This window comes from Neofelis nebulosa, chromosome 13 (genome assembly GCF_028018385.1).
Source record: "Neofelis nebulosa isolate mNeoNeb1 chromosome 13, mNeoNeb1.pri, whole genome shotgun sequence".
Taxonomy (NCBI): Eukaryota; Metazoa; Chordata; class Mammalia; order Carnivora; family Felidae; genus Neofelis; species Neofelis nebulosa.
In genome coordinates, this window is record NC_080794.1 from 50,859,810 (window position 1) to 50,876,265 (window position 16,456).

Genomic DNA, 16,456 nt, shown 5'->3' on the forward strand with positions numbered 1-16,456 from the left:
ATGTGTTAATTACTTTGGAAAACTTTAAAAAAAAGTAACAAAAATTTTTCTACCCTCCAAATGTCTGCAGTCCATGGAGAGGTAATATGTATGTAAATATACCCAAATTGTGTAGTTAAATTGCTATGAGACAGGTAAAGTTAAAATGCTGTAGAGTTCAGGAATTCTAGGTGATTGTGATATGATCGAGCTCTTTAGGAGTGAAAAGAGTAAGTTATTTTTTCCTCTCTGCCCACTGAAATCCAGATGGAGTCAGAAAACAAAAGGTTGGTAAATGCTTCCTAAAAGAAAATCACTTAAAGTGATGCGGGAAGGTTAAAGGTTAAAAATCATGAACTTTTTAAAAAAGATTATGAAGTTTTAAAGGAAAGTAAGAATAATAATATCAGGTACGTTAGAATTTGAGGAATAGACATTAACAGAACAAAACGGGCCTTTTTTTATTGATAAATCATAGTGGAAGACTTTGACATCCTTATCTCTGAGAGTAAAATATACAGAGAATAAACAAGACCATAGGAAATAGTAGAGATTCAGATAAACTTGTCAGGGATTCCCAGTTTCATGGCTTGATCCAATATTTCTATGAATTCCCCACTTTATTTCCTTATGGTTGACTCACTGTTAACTATTGGGTGCCTTCTCAATTTGGCTTGTGAGTCAGCAAGTATACAAGCCTTGGCTCTTTTTTATATTCTGCTAGAAAACCAATCCTAAATATTTTGTGAAATAAGTGAAATTACCAAATATTTGTAGTGTCAAGGGGAAGTGTATGAATGAAATAAATCAGGATCATCTCTTTGAGTTCAAAATCTGATTTTTTTTAACACACACATGCACCCTACACACCAACACACACACACATGCACACACAATCTGCCGCTCTTTACCAAGCTTAACCCTGAAGAAAATATAAAAGTAAACTTAAAAGTGATTCAGTATAGACTTCTGCTTCCAGAAAGATGGAATAGATACACTTTTCCCTGTTATTCCTAATAAGTACAGCTAAAACCCTAGACATTATGGATAAAACAAATGTAAGAGTCCTGAAAAGTTGAGAGAAGAAGGTAGATTGGCTTAGGACCTCAGGACCTAAATAACATGATGGTAAAAATCCTGGGTTTTCTTATTGCCTCATATATTCTAGAATGAGTGTGGAGAAGTTGGCAACCCTGAAATGTCGGGCACAGACCAATAAAACTCTGAGAAAAGTCTATCTTCTTTTTAACCAAGGACTAGAAAAGGAATAGCCTAGTGGGAGGAAAAACTTTTAGGCAATAACTGCTCGGCTCTAGCCAAATACACAGGAAAGACCACCTTGATTAGCAAAAGCCAAGTAGAGACCTAGACTTCCACTCTTCTCGGGCATAACAAGGCAACCCCTCCCCAGTGGTGTCAGTGGTGGTAATGTGGGGAACAGTGACTGTACACTTTTCCTAGCCGGGACAGTATTGAGGATCATGAGCTCCCACCTTCAAATAGCAAGGAGTTCCTCCTTCCCTCCCTGCCCACTTGTGGTCAAGAAAAACCTGATGAATAATCTGGACTACCACCCATGCCAGGCAGTAATGAGGCTGTATTCTTTCCTCATCAGAGCATTCTTAGAGAAAGCCTGCTATAACAATATTTAAAAAGATCCAGAGTCTCATAACATAATACCCCAAATATCCAGGTTTCAATTGAAAATATATCAAGAACCAGAAATGTTTTAATTCAAATTAGAAAAGACAATTAAGACATGCCAACATCAAGACAGGATTTTAAAGCAGCACCAAGAAAATGTTTCAACAAGCAATTGCAAACATATTGAAATAAATGAAAAAATAGAAATTCTCAACAAAGAGTAAGTGTCAGCAACTTTGATGAAATGAACTGACTGCTCAGAAAGCACAAGCTGCCACAGCTCACACAGTATGATATAATTTGAATAGCTCCATAACTGTTAAGAAATTTTGTAATTTTAAAGAAAATTTTAAGAAAATTTGTAATTTTAAAATGAAAACTAGACCCAGATAGTTTCACTGGAGAATTCTACCAAATGCTTGAAGAATGCATACTTTTTGTACACAGTCTCTGCCAGTAAGTATAAGATGAATGAACCCTTCCTAATTCATTTTATGAAACTAGTATTAACTTTGCCACCAAAATCAAAGACATTACCAAAAAAACCCCACAAAACTGTACACCAGTATCGCTCTCATAAGAATACGTGCAAAAAACCTTTAAACAAAATGTAAGTAAATATAATTCAGCAGTGTATAAAAAATTATACACTGGGACCAGGTGGGCGTTATTCCAGGAATGCAAGGTTGGCTTAAGTGTTTGAAAATCAGCCAGTGTAATCACCCATATTAACAGGATAATGAAGAAAAGTCACATGATCATATCAGTTGTTGTAGAAAAAGCATTTGACAAAGTTGAATACCATTCACTACTAAAACTTTCAGAAAATTAAGAATAGAGGGAAACTTCTTCAAATTCATAAAGAACATATAAAGAAAGCATGCAGTTGATGTCATACTTGATTAAAGAAAGAATACCCTTATTATTGGAAATAATATGTCAAGGATGTCCATTTTCACTACTCTTATTCAGCTTAGTGTTTGAAGTTTCAGGCAGCACAATAAGAAGGAAAAAAAGGGCGTACATCCAGATTGGGAAGGGAGAGAGGAAACTGTTCCTATTTGCCTGTGATATGATCACGTCTGTAGAAAATCCCAAATAATCTACAAAAAAACCCTGTAGAACTAACAAGTGAGTTCAGCAAGATCACAGGACACAAGATTAACATACAAAAAGCAGTTTCTGTACTCCAGCAATGAACATGTAGAAACTGAAAAAAAAATCAAAACAACAAAAACAAAAACAACAACAAAAAAAACACTACTGGGGCACCTGGGTGGCTCAGTCAGTTGAGTGTCTGACTTCAGGTCATGATCTCATGGTTTGTGAGTTCAAGCCTGCATCAAGCTCTCTGCTGCACAGAGCCCACTTTGGATTCTCTGTCCCCCTGTCTACATCTCCCCTGTTCATGCTCTCTGTCAAAAATAAATAAAAATATTTTAAAAATACCAATACCATTTGTAATTGCTTTAAAAAATGAAATACTTATATATGAAACTAACAAAATGTATAAAACTTGTATACTGAAAACTATAAGATGCTGATGAAAGAAATCTAAAATCTAAATTAATAGAGATACTTTGTTCATAGGTTGGAAGACTCAACAAAGTACTGAAGTCTGTTTTCCCAAAATGGCTATACAAGTTTAACAAAAGCCCTGTCAGAATCTCAGCAAAGTATTTTTGTGGGTATGGACAAAATCATCCTAAAATTTATATGGAAAGGCAAAGGAAGTAGAGTAGCTAAAACAACTTTGAAAAAGGAAGAATAAAATGGGAAGAGTTACTGTACATGATTTCAAGACTTATTATGTAGCTAGAATAATCATGACTGTTTGGTAGTGTCAGACAGACCTATAGGTCACTGGGACAGACTAGAAACAAATCCACATAAGTAAGGTCAATTTATTTTTGGTAGATGTGTAAAAGAGAATGGAGGAAGGATAGTCTTTACAACAAATGGTGCTGGCACAACGGAGTATACATTTGGTGCTGGCAACCAAATGAACTTTAACCTAAACCTCATACATGACGCAAAAATTAACTCAAAATAGATAATAGATTTAAATGTAAATCCTGCAGCCATAAATCTTCAAAAAGGAAACACAGGAAAATCTCTGAGACTTAGGACTTGGTGAAGGGTTCCTAGACATGACCCCAAAAACACAATTGATATAAGAAAAAAAATATCAAAAAAATTAAAAATATTTGCTCCATGAACGACCATGTTAAAAGGATGAAAAGACAGACTACGTAGTGGGAGAAAATGTTAGCAGCCCACCTATGTGACAAAGCACTCATAACTGAAATAAGTAAAAAATTCTTAAATCCCAATAGTAAAAAAGCAATCCAGTTAGAAAGTGGGCAGAAGATGTGAAGAAACATTGTAATGAAGAGGATATATGGGTGGCAAATAGCATATAAAAAGATGTTCAATACTACCAGCCATCAGCAAAATACAAATTAAGATTATGAGATATATCTACCCAATCAACAGAACCATTAAAGTAAAAAGTAACATGTATGTTGACATAAAGAGTAGCAACTAAAAGAAATAGAAGGAATAACTTTGACATATAGGGTAGGGAATTGAATAAGGAAGAGTATGAAATCCTAAGAAAGAAAGAAACAGGCAAAAACAATTTACAGAATAAGCAGAAAACAAAATGATGGACATAAATCCTACTATATTTGTAAACCATGTTAAATATAAAATGGGCTAAGTCTCAATTAATTTAGGACTGGATTTTGAAATTTTTACTATACAGTCTACAAAATAAAGTTGACAGTAAAAGGGTGGAAAGGATACATCGTGCAAATACTAGTACATATTTTTAAGTGGAAAAGCTTTACTAGAGATAAATTGGGTTGTTTCACATTAATAAAAGATACAGTTTAATACAAAAATTAATTCTAAATGTTAGATACCTCATACTGTGACCCCCAAAAATATGTAAAGCAAAAAAATGCAGAAATAATACAAGAAGGAAAAAAAGACATAAGCATAATTTTGAGAGTTTTCAGCTTTCTCTCATTGGCTGATAAAACAAGCAGACAGAATATTGACATAAAACCTTATAGCATCTTTTTAGCTATTGCATGTCTGTAGAATTTGTAGTCACATCCCTTTTTTTTCACCACTCTTATTAAGGGGAGCTTGTGCTGCCTTTTGCTCAGTCTTGCCAGAAATTCATCAATTTTTGTTAGTCTTTTTTAAAATTTTTCAATTTTTAAAATACACATAAAATTTACCATTGGTCACGTTTACTATATTTACAGTGTTGCACAACTGTATACTCTAGTATACACTACTGTATAGTTCCCAAACATTTCACTACTCCAAAAGGGGACCCTGTACGCATTAAGTAGTCGCTTCTTCCCCAACTCCAGCCCCTGGCAACTTCGTATCTACTTATTGTCTCTATGGATTTGCCTGTTCTCAATATTTCTTATAAATGGAGTCATACAATATGTGGCCATTTATGTCTGGCTTCCTTTATTACCAGTGTTTTTCAGTTCAGATCACTCATGTTGTAGCATGTATCATCACTACTTTCTTCCTTTGTATGTCCGAATAACATTCTATTGTATATATGTACCACATCTGGTTTGTTCATTCATCAGTTGATAGACATTTGGGTTGTTTCTACCTTTGGTAATTGTGACTAGTACTGCCATGAATATTTGGGTAGAAGGACCTATTTTCATTTCTTTTGCATTTATGCCCAGGAGGGGAATTGCTGGGCCATATGTTAATTAATTCTATGTTTAACTTATTGAGGCACCCACCAAACTGTTTTCCACAGCATTTGCACCATTTTACATTTTTGCTAGCCATATACAAGGGCTAAAATTTCTCCACATCTCACCAGTGCTTGTTATCGTCTGTGTTTTTGTTATAGCCATCCTAGTGGATATGAAGTGCTATCTCGGGGTTTTGATTTGAGTTTGCCTGATGGCCAGTCATGTTGAATATCTTTTCATGTGCTTACTGACCATTTGTATTTAATCTTGGGAGAAATGTTTTTGCCATTTATTTATTTATTTATTTATTTATTTTAAGGTTTATTTATTTATTTTGAGAGAGCGAGAAAGTGTGAATCAGGGAGGGGCAGAGAGTGGAAGAGAGAATCCCAAGCTGGCTCCACACTGTCAGTGCAGAGCCCAACATGGGCTTGAACCCACCAACTGTGAGATCATGACCTGAGCCGAAGCTGGTTAACCGACTGAGGCAATTGTCTTTTTGTTACTGAATTGTACGAGTTCTTTATATATTCTGAATTCTGGACCTTTGTCAGATAATATGAGTTGCAAATATTTTCTCTTATTCTGTGGGTTGCCTTTCACTTTCTTGATAATGTCCTTTGATGTACAAAGTTTTTAATTTTGGTGAGGTCCGTCCAATTCATCCGTTTTTTTTCTTTTGTTTAGTGTGGTTTTGGGGACATATCTAAAAAATCATTGCCAAATCCATGGTTAAGATTTACTCCTCAGTTTTTCAGGAGTTTTGGCTTTTGTATTTAGGTCTCTGATACATTTTGAGCTAATTTTTTAATATGGTATAGATAAGGGTTTCATTCCTTTCCATGTTGTTATCTAGCTGTCTAGCACTGTTTGTTGAAGAGACTATTAGTGCATAGAATTATCTTGGCGTTTTGTTGAAAATCAGTTGACCATTGGTGTGTGTGTATTTCTGGACTCTATGATCTACTTGTCAGTCCTTACTCTAATACCATACTGTTTTGATTACTACAATTTTGTGGTAAATTTTGAAATCAGAACGTGTGAATCTCCCAACTTAGTGTTTCATAAAAAAATTCAGCTTTTTGCTGATCCCTGTAATGTTTGTTTCATTAATTTGTGCTTTCATCTTCATTATTTTCTTCCTTTTACTGTACTTCTTGGACTTATTTTGATACTCTTCTTCTAACCTTCTTGGGTTCACATTTGGCTTATTAATTTTTACTTTTCTTAAGTGTGAATTTCCTTCCATCATTATACTGCATAACTTTATCCCTCAAGTTTTAATGTTTTTTTAATTAATTCAGTTCCAGGTGTCACTTTCAGTAGTTTTCTGTTTATACTTTACTGTTCCATTAAGGTAATTTTAGTTTTATCATTAAAAAAAAAACCCTGTTACATGAGCTTTAAAGAAATGTAAACTAAAACTACATGAGATACTATTAGTTTACATTAAAAATTTTGTCAGTTCCAAGAGTTGGTGTTAACCATTTTGGAAAATAATTTGGTATCACCTAGTAAAGCTGAACATGTGCTTATCCTATGACCCAGCAGCTCAACTCTTAGGTAAATACCCTAGAAAGAGCATAAGCAAATGTGTATGGGGGATATCTACAAGAATGTTCAAAGCATTGTTTTTCATTACAGCCCAAAATGGGAAACAACCTAAATCTCCATTGTAGTAAATTGGATAAATTGTGGTGTGTTCATGTAGTGGAATACCATTCTACAGGGACAATGAACTACAGGTACACAAACACATGCACTCTCTCTCCCTCTCCCTCTCTCTGTCTCTGTCTCTGTCTCTCACATATCATAGTTATAAAATCAAATGAAAGAAGAAAAAACAATATGTGTGACTGTGATTTCTTTTATATGAAGTTCAGTAAGAGGCAAAACTGAAAAATATGACTGGGATAAATAACTAGATTGTGAAGCTATAAAGAAAAGCAAGGGAAAGATTCTCCAAACTTGGATAAATGGTTACCTCTTGTGGATGGCAGAGATGGCATTGGGGAGGAATTTCAAGGGACTGGCAATGAGTGGTGGTTACACTGATGTACATACACTTTATTCTTTAAGTGTGTGTATATATGTAATACACTTTTGATAAGTGATAGATTTTACAAGATGAATTCTTTCTACATTTATGCACCAGTAAATCTATATTGATGAAATGGTTGATTTTTTTTTTAGAACATATAAATAACCAAAATGGGATCAGAAGAAGTGAAAGACTTGAACTGATCAATATGAAAATGATATCAAGCTGGCTACTTTTATATGTGAAATGGGAACCTGACCCACTTTTTAGAGCAGTCTGCTTTTGTATTTCCCTAACTCTCTCAGACACTACTACCTGATCAGATTACTAAAATCTCAAAAATGTCATTTCTAAAACCAATATTTTCATCTTTCTGCTTTTCTGGTGTTGCCAGCCTCTTTATTTATTTTCGTTGACTGCCCTTATTTGACTACTGATCACCACTGAACTTACTTTACAATGTTTTCATTTTATTCACTTTCCCAAGCTTTCCCCCTCTGTTCCCAATCTCTTACTGTTACCCAGGACCTTATGTTGTTTTCAGTGCCAAAACAAGCCACTGAACATGAATCCTTTCAACTTCCACCTAGGCTTAAATGTTTCCGTATTGCATATAGAATAATGCTTACCCTTTTCAAAAAGGAAATGTATTAGAGATATCACCACTCTCTTTTTTATCTCCTTTTCAGTTTTCAAGCCACTCCACTCTGCTGACATTGCTCTCTCATACTTCTCCACGTTTTCCTTCTTACCCTGATTGCTGTTGTCGTTTCTTCCTTATTCCTTCCCTCTCTCCCATTCTCCTTTACTTTCTTCCTTAACTTTCTCTTCAAACAAAAAACAAACAAAACCCTTGTAAGTCTTTCCCAAGGAGCACTTCTTAGCTTGCATTTTTCATCTTACCAATTCATATGTAAAACAATATGTTACATGACATAATTGTGTTTTCTACTTGGGTTAGTAATAACCAGTACATTTCCTGGCACACACATTAGATTGTCTTCAATTCCAGTAGCCTCTTCCTCATGCCTATATATTCAGCTGGTTAACAAAAAACCCTATTGATTTTCTTTCTAGTACTCTTTAAGTCTTCACTCATTTCCATTGACCTGGCCAGGTTCATTTGCCTTTCATAAAAGCCCTTAGATGGTTCTCCAAGGTCTGCAGTGCAAAAATAAACTCATCCCACCTTTCTAGTCTTATTTCCAGCTGTAGATCCTTCATGAGGCTTGTATGCCCCACAAAATGGACTATTTTTTACTTTCTTTACAGTTGCTGGTTTCGCCTCCCCCCCCCCTTTTTTTGTTCTTTTGCCTCTTTTTATAATTTATTCTCTTTACCCACATACCCATCCCCTCCACCTCCTCTCCCTCCCTGCCTAAATCTCAGAAAGAATGATACATAAGTAAAAGTTGTCTTTTTTCAGGCTAAATTCTTAGCTTCAAAGATTTATGTAGCACTGTATTTGTATCTTTTCTGACTCTTGTTTTTCTGTTTTGCATTAAAATGAACTTGAGTTGGTGTCTTATTCCTACTAACTAGTGTTTCTGCATCTTGGGGTCAGGCAGTCATCTTTACTCTTTGGAGCTTGGAACACAGTTTCCATTGTTAAATGTGAGTTAATTGGAAAAAATTTCAAACCAAAAAAACCCCCCACATTTTCTTTTAATTAACCTCCGGGGGGGGGGCACCTAAAAACCCATTAAAGTTTAGAGTTAAAATCTTGCCTCTTATTCCAAATTTAAGTGAATTGCCCAGTATCACACTGTTCAAGTAATTTGTGGCTTCTGAATCTTTTACATTTTCACATTCTGACTTTTAGAAGCAGTGCTGTTGATTTGAGTACTTGGGAGAGTTTAATCCTCTTGTCCTTCCTGGGGCCTGGAGTTTATTAAGTCTTAGACATTTTCCTAGGGCCTCCTGCTCTGCTAGGCGGTGCAGGGAGTGAGTGCCAGGAGATCCTAAGTGAGCTGGGGTCCTCATAACCCTAATAGCATGGGAATCCTCAGGCAGAAAGGTGGCATCATCTGTTACTCTGTTCCCAGTTCCCCCCGCCCCTTTTTTTTTTTCAACCAGAGGCTGCCATCTTGTTTTTACTGCCTATAGCCTTTCCACAGACCTTTGTAGCTGGAGGAAATCCTTCTTATTTTATCTTTTACATACTTGCATGTATTCTGATGATATGGTTTTAAGAAAAATTCAAGGATGAGTGTTTGTCTCTGTTAATCATCTGTATCCATAAAATCTGAATGACATCCAGATAAACTTGTTACCCCTTTAATTCTCTTCATCTTTCTTCAGTACCTGCTTCTTAGTTCTCTACTTTCTTTTCTAGATTGTCATTTACTGTTCCCCAAAACATACACCTTATTGTTTTCTTCATAGAAGAGAATTGGGACAGTAGGCATTTTTCTTACAGAAATAAACTTATTTTTTCTCATATCCACTAGATGGCTCAGGCGTACCACTTTGGCAGCACATACTGATGTTTGCCTGCTCCGCCTGTGATTTCCGTTTTCTGAATACTGCTTGCTTTTAAGCTGTCTGGATGGGCTCTTATCTGGACCAGTTATTCCAGTGCTTTACTTATACCTAATTGCAAATTCCTCACATTTTCTTATTATTTAGAAACATCTGAGAAGTAGCTGAAGTGTCCTTCATATAAAAGTAAAGAAGGTAAAGTATATTTTACAATTCTTAGAAGATTTTATATTTTACTTTGAAGAGCTGTTCTGGACCTCAGTTCACTTGCCAACAGTCTGTATATAGATTCCCTCAAACTAGGCACACAGTTGGTAACTCATCCTTTCCTTCCTGACTCATAGTCTTCTGAGGCATTTTGCAGAATATGGTGGTACTTTATAAGGTTTTGAGGCACATTAGGAATATTTGCTTCAGTGCAGTGGTAATATTTATTGAGTGTTTATGTGTTTGGCACTGTACTAGGCAGTGAGGGGGAAATACCAGATGAATAAACAGGAAATGTTTATCAATAAGAAGCCCATTGCATTAGTTTTTTTTCCTTGAGTTTCTGAAGCCAAGTAAGGTAGAATGAAATAGCTGAAGGAAGTTGTGTTTGTAATCAGTCATGTGTATATCATGAGGAGAATTTTATCTTGTTTTGACATTGTCTGTGTTGATATTGTAGAAGATTTTTAAAAACTATTTTTTTAGAAATACTTGATGTTCATGGTTAGTTGTTTTAGTTGTTAAGTGGAAAGGAAAGGGAACTAAGATTGGTTGGATGCTTATCATGTTCCAGTTTCTTATTTAAAAAAAATTTTTTTTAACGTTTTATTTTTGAGAGAGAGAGAGAGAGAGAGAGACAGAGCACGAGTGGGGAAGGGGCAGAAAGGGAGACAGAATCCAGAGCAGGCTCCAGGCTCTGAGCTGTCATCACAGAGCCCTACACGGGGCTTGAACCCACAAACTGTGAGATCATGACCTGAGCCAAAGTCAGAGACTTAACCGTCTGAGCTACCCAGGCGCTCCTCCAGTTTCTTATTTAATGTACAGTATTTAATTTGATTATTTCCCAGTAGCCTGGAAGATAAGTACAAATATCTCCATTTTACAGATGTAGAAACAGAGGAATCAACTGGGTTAAGTAAATTGCCCAGGATCAAACAACTAGTAAATGGAGAGGCAAAATTTGGATCCATGCCAGACCTACTTCAGGGCTTTTGTTCTTTCTAGGCATCTGTGTTGTCTCCTGGAATAATGGTCCTTGTGCCTCCGGAAAGGGAACCTGGGACTCTGGCATGTCAAGGGTTGCTTTTATTCTTTTGACCAAGAGAAAGCTATTATTTCCTGAAGTATCAGAACCAATTTTAGTGTTTAACTGGTTAGATCCTTCCATAGTTTGACAGAAAGGGGGATCCTCCAGTGGATTGATGGCCTTTGACAGTTGATCTTTTAGCCACCTTTGATGTTATAAAGAAGTGTTTGGGAAACTAGAGCAATCACTCATACTATCTTTGACATAATCTTATAATGATAGTAAACTTTGTGTAAAAAGTGATTTATCCAGAGAAATTGTACCTAACCTTATTTTTCAGGTATTGTATATGTATATATTTAGTACCCATGGTAATAACTACGAATTGATTCCATTCAGTTTGAAATGATACGATTTAAAAGAAAATGACAAGTGACTGAAATAAAAATACACAACATATTAACAGTATTGTAACTAGATAACAGGTTGTTTCTTTTCACAAAACTCCCTTGTATTCTCCATTCTTTTTTTTTTTTTTTTTTTTAACGTTTATTTATTTTTGAGACAGAGAGAGACCGAGCATGAACAGGGGAGGGTCAGAGAGAGGGAGACACAGAATCTGAAACAGGCTCCAGGCTCTGAGCTGTCAGCACAGAGCCCGACGCGGGGCTCGAACTCACGGACCGCGAGATCATGACCTGAGCCGAAGTCGGCCGCTCAACCGACTGAGCCACCCAGGTGCCCCTGTATTCTCCATTCTTTAAGGGTCATGTAGCTGTGTAAAACAGGAAATATAGTCATTGTCTAAGGTTCTTAAGTAAACAAGACTGAAATAAAGTAAAACAAACTAAAAAAAAATTACATAAAACAGGTATTTAATTTCTCTATGGTTGTGGTATCATTTTTCTTGGTTCTGTAGTCTTCGTCCTTTTCCACTTATTAGTAAACAGTCGTTAGGTACATATCCTTCAGAGTTTTCAAAGTTGATATTGTACCTTCACAACTATGAAAACAAAAATAACTCCTGACTTGAACACATTGATGTTATTTTATGTCATCAAATTGCAGTTAAACAATGTCATCCCATGACCATGAGTAATTTATACTCTGTCACCTTGTAAATTACCCTACACACTGCTTACATTGAGATTTTTATTCCTTTTGATGTATTATTGGTCATTGACAGTTACTGTATTTATAAAATGTTGCATTGTATGGAAATTCCAAAGCATTGCTAACTCTTGATAGCCAAGATAATGATAAGCTAAAGAGAGTCTTAATTCTATCTTTCAAGGGGAATGTAAAATTATCTGTCTATAACGAAACTTTGGCAAAGTTAGAGCTGAGCCAGAGTCAGATGCTTAATGACTCAGCCACCCAGGTGCCTTGGCAAAGGTGTTTTAAAAAGTGTGTGGAATTTCTAGCCATTTTATTATTGATAGCTATGTATCTGAGTTATTTTTTAGATATAAGGAAGGAATTCTAAGTTGTCAAGAAATGTGCATGTTCAGTGAGTTACAGTGGTGGAATGACAATTGGATAACAATTGTATCTTGCTGAATCAACTTACTCTAAATCTTAATTGCATATTTTATTGTTTAGTCACTTCCTGATTCAAGGAGAAGTCACAATAGGTAGAATTTAATAGCTAGCATGTTCTACTTCATATCTTGTAGAATGTTCTTGGCAAGTAAAGTCCACAAGAAATAAAAAATAAAATGAGAATTCTTACAGACTACAGTTTATCTAATCTGTTTTCCATAATTTGAAGTGTCTATGTCTTGTGTAATAAGAAAGAGAACCCTAGGTATAGTCAAATATTTAACCCATTGTAACGTATTGTTAGTTGGAAATGAACGGATTTTTTTAAATGAATATTTTTAATGTATATTTTATATCCCTGTGTCTTCTAAATGTCATTGGTTTGCTATTTTGACTTTTTTGATTGTGGTCCATAACCAATATCTGGTCCATAAAAACATCACAAAAATACTGATACAGTATACACTGTGTGTGTGTGAAAGTAAAAGTTTCACAATTATTAACACATGAGCTTCTCTCTCTGATACTCTGTTCTCTTCTGTTTCATTTGAAAAATCTAATCAAAATTGATTTCATGATCCATCAGTGGGTTGGGACACATAGTTGGGGAAAAAAATGCCATATAGGATTGAAAAGTAAATTTTTCGCCCTAAGTATTGGCAGCTAACTATTCTGAAGCAGCTAGGATATTTGGAAAGCTTTCTTACTGCACTTTAATGGCTGGCTTCAAAAAAAAAAAAAAAAAATCAAAAAAATCTTGCTTTCTTGAATCCTCTCTGCTGTGTAATCACAAATGTTATTTCACTTTGTTTTTCTGGATGTGAATATTTAACTGAGTGACAGAAGGTGTTAAAACCAAAAAAATCTTACTTTCTTGACTCATCCCTGCTGCATAATCACAAATGTTATTTCACTTTGTTTTTCTGGACTTGAATATTTAACTGAATGATTAGAAGGTGTTAAACCAAGAACCATCTGAGATACCAAGCCCACAAAGGAAAATTTAATATTGACTGAAATACCCTTGTTAATTGTATACTTTTACAATTAAGACATTTTAGTTAATACAAAGTAAGTTTCAAGTTAGTTTTTTAAAGGGATGTCATTAACCAGGACAAAACAACAACCCTTGGTAACGAAAACATTTTAAACATGAAAAGTCTATGTTGTAGACAAATAGAATTTTATTACTAATAAGTAGTCATTATCATATTCGGGAGCATTAATAACTCATTCAAATCATTTACAATGAATTGCTTTACATGTTTTATCTTTGCATAACCAAGAAACTTGACATTTTTTGTTGACATAAAATTTTACAGTTGGATATATAGGTAACTTTTAGTACAGTATAAAAAATACTAAGTGTCATGAAAGGTATAGATAAAATTCAGATGACAAGTACCATTTTCTGGCCTTATGTGATGGCTTATATTTAAACACTTGGAAATGATGGAGAAAGGTGTTTCACAGAAGAGAACAGAGACGTAAAGGCAGAAAAGTTGGATACGTTCAAGAAATAAAAAGAAGTACACTTGAATAGGCTTTGTTCTAGAGGTAGTTTTTAAGCAGAGGAGAGAATTGACATTTTTTAATACCTAGTTGTTATAGGAGATAGGATGGATTTCAACGGGGTGAAATTAGGCGGAGAGATTAAAAAGTTCATTGAAATAGTTTAGAGAAGAAGAAATGAGATTGAATAGGATAGTGTCTACAGAAATAAAGAATTTATCCAAGATACCAGAGGAAAATCAACATGATTTGTCAACTCGTTAGATTAATTTATTCATAAGTATTAGATTAATTTATTCATAAGTATTTAGGTATCTGCTGTGCGATTCTGAGAACACAACTGTGAACAAAACAAATGCTATTTGTCCTTACAGGGTTTTTATTAGTCCAATGGGAAGCCCAAACATTTACAAATACAGTAATACATATGCTGCCATAGAGGAAAGGTACTGTGCCCTGAGAGTGACTGCACTGGCCACTAAACTCAGAAACCTTACTGTTGTGTACGTCTTGACCAGGGAAAGTGAATGGGGAGAAGTACGTTGCAGGTAAAAAGAAACCATGTGTCACCTTGTAGGTGAGAGAGATTGTGGTACATTGTGGAACTAAAATAAATTAATTGTGGCTGTATGCTGGACGCCGGGGAGGCCAGGGCTAAATCATCCATAGCCCTGAAAACCCTCATGAAAGGTTTGGGCTTTGTCCTATGAGCAGAAGGAAACCAAGGTATGATTTTAAGCAAAGGAGATGCCGGATCAAATTTGCATGTTAGAAGGATTATTTTTGTTAAGGATGCTTTAGTTTTAAGTAAGAAACTTTGGCAAAACACAAAGAAAGTGACCTAGAGACATTCAGCGTATGCAAGGGTAAGGAAGTACAGCACATCTCAAAAAGGTCTGGAACCAAAAACACGTCCTGAATTAGTATCAGGTGCTCTTGCTTTCCTTCTCCCTCACCTTCACCGCAAGGTGTCTTGTCTCTAGCTTCTGTTTTATTGTCTTTTTTTTCTGTACTGGCTTCTCGGTTTCTTTTACCTACAAAGCTAACCCACAGCCTCTTAGTTTTTCTCCCAGTTCCAGATTGCGTAGAGAAAATCCAATTGGCTCATTAAGTCAGTTGTTTCCCCTAGGTATAATCAGCTATGGCCAGGAGAGCATACAGCAGAAGCATAACTGCTTCAAAGCCCACCCCTCTCATAATTAAAGGGGTGCAGTGAGTTATGGGCTGGGCAGATTTCTCGGAATTAATCAAATTTAGAAGATCAGTCTGACAGTAGAATGAAGAATTGAGGGTAGGGAGACTAGAGGTCTTCTTTAGGAGAATACAATAATTCAGACAATAGATGTTGGCCAGAGTTGGAGTGGTGAGTTCGAAGAGAATAAATTTGTGGTAAAGATTGAATCTCTAGAACTGTATGGTAAATTGGATATGGGAGGATAAAGAATCAAGGATAATGTCTGTGTTTCTGACTTGAATACCTGAGTTCACCATGATAGCACCCAGAGCTAGAAAGAACACAGAAATAGGTTTGGTGGGATTGAAGGAGATGGAATGAATTCTTCCTTATTGTCCATTCAGAGCTTGAGGTAGCTTTGAGACATCTAAATGGAGATGTTTAATAGACCATTGAATATATGCATCTAGGGCAGAGGAAAAAGCTCAGTGGTAGTTAAATATTTGAAAGCTAGTTTTAAGTATTAACTGAAGCCATGAGAATGGATAAGATGGCCCTGGGAGAGATAACAATAGAAGAAAGCCAGGACTGTGCTGAAGACAATCCTATTTGAGGGCTGGCAGGGAAAAGGAGTTTGTAAGGGAAGACTGATAAGTGAGAAAAATCAGAAAACGCAATGTTTTTAGGAACCCAAGGAAAGAGGAGAATGTGGTGAACAGTGCCAGATTCTGCTGAGTAAAATTAGGTTGACTTGCAGAGCAAGGAGTTTGTTGATCACCTTGGTGAATGAGTTTAATGGAAGTGGTGAAAATGGAAGCAGAAGGTTGAGAACTCTCTGAGGGGTGGAGATCAAAATAGCAAATAGTGCTTGAGAAATTTGAATGGAAGGAGAGAGAGGGGCCTATGGCTAGAGATTGCTTTTGATGGTGAAATAGTTTTTTAAGCGTGTGTATGTATTTTTTTTAAATAGTAGGGCCTTATTCATTATTGAGTGCTAGGAGAAAGAGTGATGATTATTTGAGCAATAGTAGTTATTCAGAGCACTGTTACATTGTAATAATGAAGGATGAAGCAAAAGTAAATATATGGATATTAGTTCGGCA

General features: G+C 35.6%; 1 protein-coding gene across 5 annotated transcripts in view; it reads left to right on the top strand.

Annotated features, from left to right (window-relative positions):
* The window catches only part of MAPK8 (mitogen-activated protein kinase 8), a 99,045-nt gene that overhangs the window by 27,446 nt on the left and 55,143 nt on the right, over positions 1–16,456 (top strand). Inside the window, exon 1 of one of the 5 annotated variants that reach the window (XM_058696979.1) lies at positions 14,540–14,727. The exons of the other annotated variants lie outside the window; for them this stretch is intronic. The gene's annotated coding sequence lies outside the window, so the exon portion shown is untranslated. Of the gene's footprint in view, positions 1–14,539; positions 14,728–16,456 lie in introns of those variants that run through there. 5 annotated transcript variants of the gene reach the window in all.